Source organism: Nanorana parkeri, unplaced genomic scaffold (genome assembly GCF_000935625.1).
Source record: "Nanorana parkeri isolate BGI_ZX_2015 unplaced genomic scaffold, ASM93562v1 scaffold285, whole genome shotgun sequence".
NCBI lineage: Eukaryota > Metazoa > Chordata > Amphibia > Anura > Dicroglossidae > Nanorana > Nanorana parkeri.
In genome coordinates this window covers 1,104,541-1,110,537 of record NW_017306553.1, presented here as the reverse complement: position 1 = coordinate 1,110,537, position 5,997 = coordinate 1,104,541, and positions in this window count along the sequence as shown.

Sequence of the window (5,997 nt, the reverse complement as noted above, 5' to 3'; positions counted from 1 at the left end):
GGAGACAACCCCATTGAAGTCTATTGGGTTCTATTGTACATGCACAGACACCAAAAAGATGAGGCTGATGGCTCTTGCTATACTTCTGGTGCTCTGAAAAGAAGCTTGCGGAGCTCTTTCATACAAGCCGCACTGTTTGTCCGCTGCTCCTCTTCTCTGTCAATTAAAAGAACCCTTTCATTTTTGGGAATGGGTTCACAGACTACAAAGCTTTCTATGACTGGACAACAGTAGAGGAGGGGAGGACAAACGACAGTGTGGCTTTTGTGCAGGAGGCCCACAAGTCTTCTGTCAAAGCACCAGAAGTATAACGAAAGGCAACGGCCTCTTCTTTCTGGTGTCTGAAATACACAAGCCACACTGTTGTTTTTCTGTTCCTCCTCTCCTTGTGTCCAATCATAGAACGCCTTGTATTTTGTGAACCCATTCAGTGTGGCTTGTATGAAAGAGAGCCGCAAACCTTTTCTTGGAGTGCCAGAAGTATAGCGAAAGCTGACGGCCTCTTCGTTCTGGTGTCTGTGCATGCACAGTAGAGCCCAATAGAGTATATAGTCTATTAGTCTATAGCCTTGGTTCTCAACTGGTGGGTCATGTCCCAAAAGTGGGTCACGACCCCATGCTCAGTGGGTCGCCACATGAATTAAACTTTTCTAGGCGGGACACTCCTAGGGAGGGAAGCTGGGTGGATCTTAAAAAAATAAAAAATATATATAATTTTTCTTGGAGTGTGTATGTGTGTGTGAGATTGTGTCTGTGGTTGTGTGTGTCTGTCAGTGTTTTTGATGGTTTGTTCACACTAGTACAGTGCATTGATCGCACAGTCCCATGCGATTAACGTACTATACCACGCAATCGGTGTGTTGCATTGCCATTCATTTCAATGACACCCCAAACGCACCTTCCGCCCACAGTCCGATCACCTGCACCTGAACGCCTAGTACTCCAATGCCATGCATTTCATTGCCGTGCGACTTGGGTCACGACTTAATGACCAAGGACAAATGTGGGTCCTGAGGTTACACAGGTTGAGAACCACTGGTCTATAGTCTATTATACAAACCTATACTTCCCTAATTGTAAAGCATGTGCAGCAATCCAAGAGGTAGCATGCACCTAATTACACTTAAAGTGACACTAAACTCAGGAGTTAAATCTTAAATATACATTCAGGTACCTGAACTATTAACAGAAATGTATCTTATTTGTGTATCGGCTGTAGAACCTCCAATCATCTCTGAATTGGTGCCAACACTGTCCTTCCTTCTGGAGGGGGGCTACTTTTTTTCTTCCCGGTCCTTGTGTGTGTTTTAAAGTAGACAGCGCTCCAGAAAGCAGAGCTGTGGGATGGACCCAGCAGGCCACACCCACTACAGACTGCCTGCAGAAAACTACAGGAAGGGGCGGATACAAGATCGGTCACTTGCACAAGGTGAGAAAGTGACAGTGACCAGTCTTTTTTGCAGCAAGCTCCTGTTGTCATACGGGCTTCTGACGGCAACTATACGTGGCCGTTTCAGCACACATTAACCAGGCACTGTTGTCACCATCAGGAAACCCGCCCTGAAATGCCATGCAATCATCGCTGGTGTGCATGTAGACAGGAATGAGTCTACAGGTGAAAACGGTTAGCTATGACTAAAGCCGAGAAAGGCCGGAACGCGTCAACGGTTGTGCTTTGTACAGATGCATGTAGAATAAAGTTTGAATTTCTTTGGAAGATTATCGTGTACTGGTTCCACAGCTTTTGAGCCTATTACTCCAGAGGAGAGTCATCCGTGCACTGAGTGTGGCTTGCGGGGACGCTTGATAGGGGAGAGCTGTGCGATTCGTGTTTTCAGAAAACGGTTTTTAAACATTTCCAAAAAATTTCAACCATTCAGTGTTTAGATCTACTTAAACAAAACCTGAATTAAAGAAACAGAAATTAGCATGGCCTGCAAAGCACCAACATTTTCGAAAACAAATTTTCCAACACAGACACAGTCTTTGTGAATCAACCATTATTGGCAACATTGAATCGAATGTGAATGGGGCCTTGTTCTCATTACGGAAGCGCAGAGAAGAGGAAAAAATGGTTAAATCTTGGCATTTAACAGCGCGGGCATTTTAATTAGCCACCAGCTCTAAGAACACAAGGAACGTCTTTATCCCTTTTTACAGAACATTTGGGGTGTGACAAGTTGAGGGGTTTTGATGAGTCCCCCCCTTCATTATCTCGCTTGGTTCTAGAACTGAAGCAAATTTCAGCTTTGCGATGCTGTTTGTTTGTGTGTTGGCAGAAGTAAGAAATGCAGTTTATATTTAGAGTCTCAGCTTCCTTCCCATTTGTTTAGTCTCTGTGTGAGAAACAGAAATCAGTGAATTGTAAGAAAAGTCACACTGTGAGATCTCAGGGTCCGAGAATTCCTCTTTGTATGCGTGCAATATTTAAGTAGGAACTTACTGTTCACTGTCATGATCCTGCAATTATCCGCCTACAAATCAGTTATCTCCATTCTACTGCCTTGACTGTGCAAAAATCCAGCACACCTTCTGAGCTGACAATATGAAAGGTTTACAGATGGAGCTCATAGAGTGCGGTCTGTATATGTTATAGCCCCCTTTTATTACAAGTCATCAGGGGGTTACCCGGCCTGCACCAACAGGCATGGCAAATGCCAATTTTTCAATGGACTTTTGTCAAAGCGGGTGGAAATCTGTCAACCAACAACTGCAACCTACAGAGGAGATTCCTCCAGCAAAGGCGATTCTAAAGAGCATGGATGTTGACCTCACAGGGGATATGTTGGGTAGCTATGAACGGCTTGCACATAGGGCTAAGCCAGTATAGTGCCTGATATGGACATGTTCCATGATTTCGATAGGATGTTATCTGAGTCCCCCTTTGGCACTCGTTAGGTTTGAGAGCAGCCACCTATATGGTGTTTTACGGCTTCTTGAGACCCGGGGAGTTCACAGTGGCCAGGTCTCAAAGCCCCATTTTGGCTAAGAAACATCTGACTCGGCACCCCACCCATTGTAGCCTATGCCTAGAGCATTCCAAGACTCTGCTACCTGGTATGAGTTTTGAGGTTAAAGTGACATTAAACCCTCAGATTTTTTAACATAAACCAATACTGTAATGTGTGCCTTACTGTAATCCATGGTTGTTTCCCTTCTCTTTGCTGCTCTTCCTTTTAAATCCTCATGTCTTCTCATGCTTATGAAGAACTTCCCTTTTCAGCTCAGGGCCTCTTCCTGTAGTGCTGGCTCAGGTTTCAAGCCTATACAAATGTATACACAGACACTGTGTATCCATTCCTGAGACAAGGCAGTCTGCTGCAAAACAGAAGTTCTGCAGAGCATGAGAACAGATACGGATTTAAAATGAAGAGCAGCAAAGAGAAGGGAAACAACCATGGATTACAGTAAGGCACACATTACAGTATTGTTTTATGTTAAAAAATCTTAGAGTTTAATGTCACTTTAATTATTACATGACTCAAAATGATTGGTGTCCGGTCAGGGTGTTGGACCAGTTGGTTGCAGCCCTTGATCATCTCTCTCCTGATAGTCCCTTGTTACCTTTTGCAGGCGGTCCTCTTAGCACCTCCCAATTTTTGAGACATATTCGGATCCTAATTTGCAACATGGGTCTCAACCCCGATCAATATTCGGGGCATTCATTTGGATTTCGGGGTGCTTCACCAGATATGTACCTGACCCTCAGGTGGAGATGGCTCAGGCTTTTGGTAAACTCCTCTTGTAATGTTTGTCAATAAATCCAGTGTTTCAACCTATAGTTTGTTTTTGCCCCCTAAGGTCTCGTTCACATCTAGGCGTATTGCATATGCGCGTCTGTCGCGATTTGCGGTAAAAAAGTTGCGCAACGAACGCGCGTTTCCGAAGGCTACTTGGCTGTATCCCAATGGAAACGCGCAACAAAACGGCCCAAAGTAGTATATGTACCTTTTCAGGCGTGGGCCATTTTGTAGCGCGTTAGGGACGGGCGGAAATACGCCAAGGTGGGAACGAGACCATTGAATACAATGGGATTTATATTTTTGATCGTTTTGTAGAGTGTTCGCCGAGCGCAGAACGCGCTACAAAACGTTCAGGTGTGAACGAGGGCTTATTTTACATACTGACCATAGCGACCACTGCACACCCCAGGTCATTGTAGGCAGGTCCATCATCTCGATTCTCAGGTACGTATCAGTGGAGCTTTGACTACAAGTGGTAGGCTAATTAATTAGCCGTATTTGTGGGAGGAGCCCCACACATTTAAGCTGCTCCGTCTTCCACACTCACTTGTCGTCTCGTGGGCGTCATCCCACCCGCCTCACCCCCTTCATCAGTTACCTTTTACTCTGAGTATGCCCCCTTATTTTGCATACTGACCATAGTGACCACGGCACACCCCAGGTCATTGTAGGCAGGTCCATCATCTCGATTCTCGGGTACGTATCAGTGGGTCTTTGACTACAAGTGATGTTTGAGACGATGTACAACATGTAACCTTTTTTCCCGTCATGTGAAGGTATCTGCTCTTAATTCCTTGCTTACAATCGTACCATACTGTGTTGTATCTTTATATTGCATTTCTTGTATGTCCTTCTCATTACTGGAAATTTTAATGAAAGATTGAAAAATAAATAAATAAAGAGCGTGGATGGGGTATTCAAGTGAAGTTTCTAGTTCAGCCCACATGGCTCAATGAGAAAAAACTACAGGGTTTAGCCAGCGTAAGGTACCCGATATATTACACTACAAAGGAACCCAGATCATAAATAGCTTGCTTAAAACGACAACCGTACAGTAGATCTCGCCCCCCCCCCCCCCCTTTCACTGTATAGTTTTATGAAGCAAGCAGAGAAGTCAGCATTACTTAATTAATCATTACGCTTGCAATTTAAACAAAACTTTTAGCATTAAAAGATTTCTGCTTGTCAACATCTTTTCACACAGGAGGACTGATAAATGGAAGCACTTAAGTCTGTTATAGAGAAGAGATGAAGGCCGATTAAGCACCCTTCACACATTGCTACAAGGAATGAAAGCCTGCTTATGAGCCATTTCAAAAATGCAGACGATAACATTTTTTTTCCCAGAGTACTCTGCTGGTGCGGTGGTAGAGGATTCTGGGTAGCCGCATAAAATTGCTAACTCCAGTGCATCGCACGCTATGAGCAGGGCTGCAGTATGTATTTTTGGCAAAGTAAATGTTTTGGAATGAGGCGTTGGTGTAATCATTAAATGCAACTTGTTAATATATAGTGCCTGTCCAAAAAAAAAGCGCACAGTAATATTTGGTTGAACACTTTTAGCTTTGATTACGGCACACATTCGCCGTGGCATCGTTGCGATAAGCTTATAGAATGTCACAACATTTATTCCCATCCGGATTTGCATTCATTTTTCACCAAGATCTTGTAGTGATGATGGGAGATTCGGACCTCTGCGTAGTCTTCTCCAGCACACCCCAAAGATTCTTAATGGGGTAAAGGATTGGACTCTGGTGGCCAATCCATGTGTGACAATGATGTCTCATGCTCTCTGGACCACGCTTTCAAAATCTGAGTCCGATGAATCCTGGCATTGTCATCTTGGAATATGCCCAATGTGCCCTCAGGGAAGAAAAAATCCATTGATGGAAAAACCTGGTCATTCAGTATACAGTATTCCGGTAGGCAGCTGACCTCATTTGTTTGGGCACATAATGTTCCTGAACCTAGATCTTTTATCCAATGGAGGGTTCTGACCTATTTGCTCAGCTAAATCCAGGTGGTGAATTTTTATTTGGACAGGCAGTGAATATGCCTGTGTGACAAGGTAACAACATGGATAATACAAAATCACCTGCACTCCATACAGGGGCGTCCCGAGGCTGGGTGACACCCGGAACGGTAACCGAGTGTGACATGCGTGTGACATCACCACGCGCGTGCGCGATGACGTCATCGCGCACGCGCGTCAGGATGCTGATACCTGACGGCGGCACTCTTGGGGAGGGAGGCC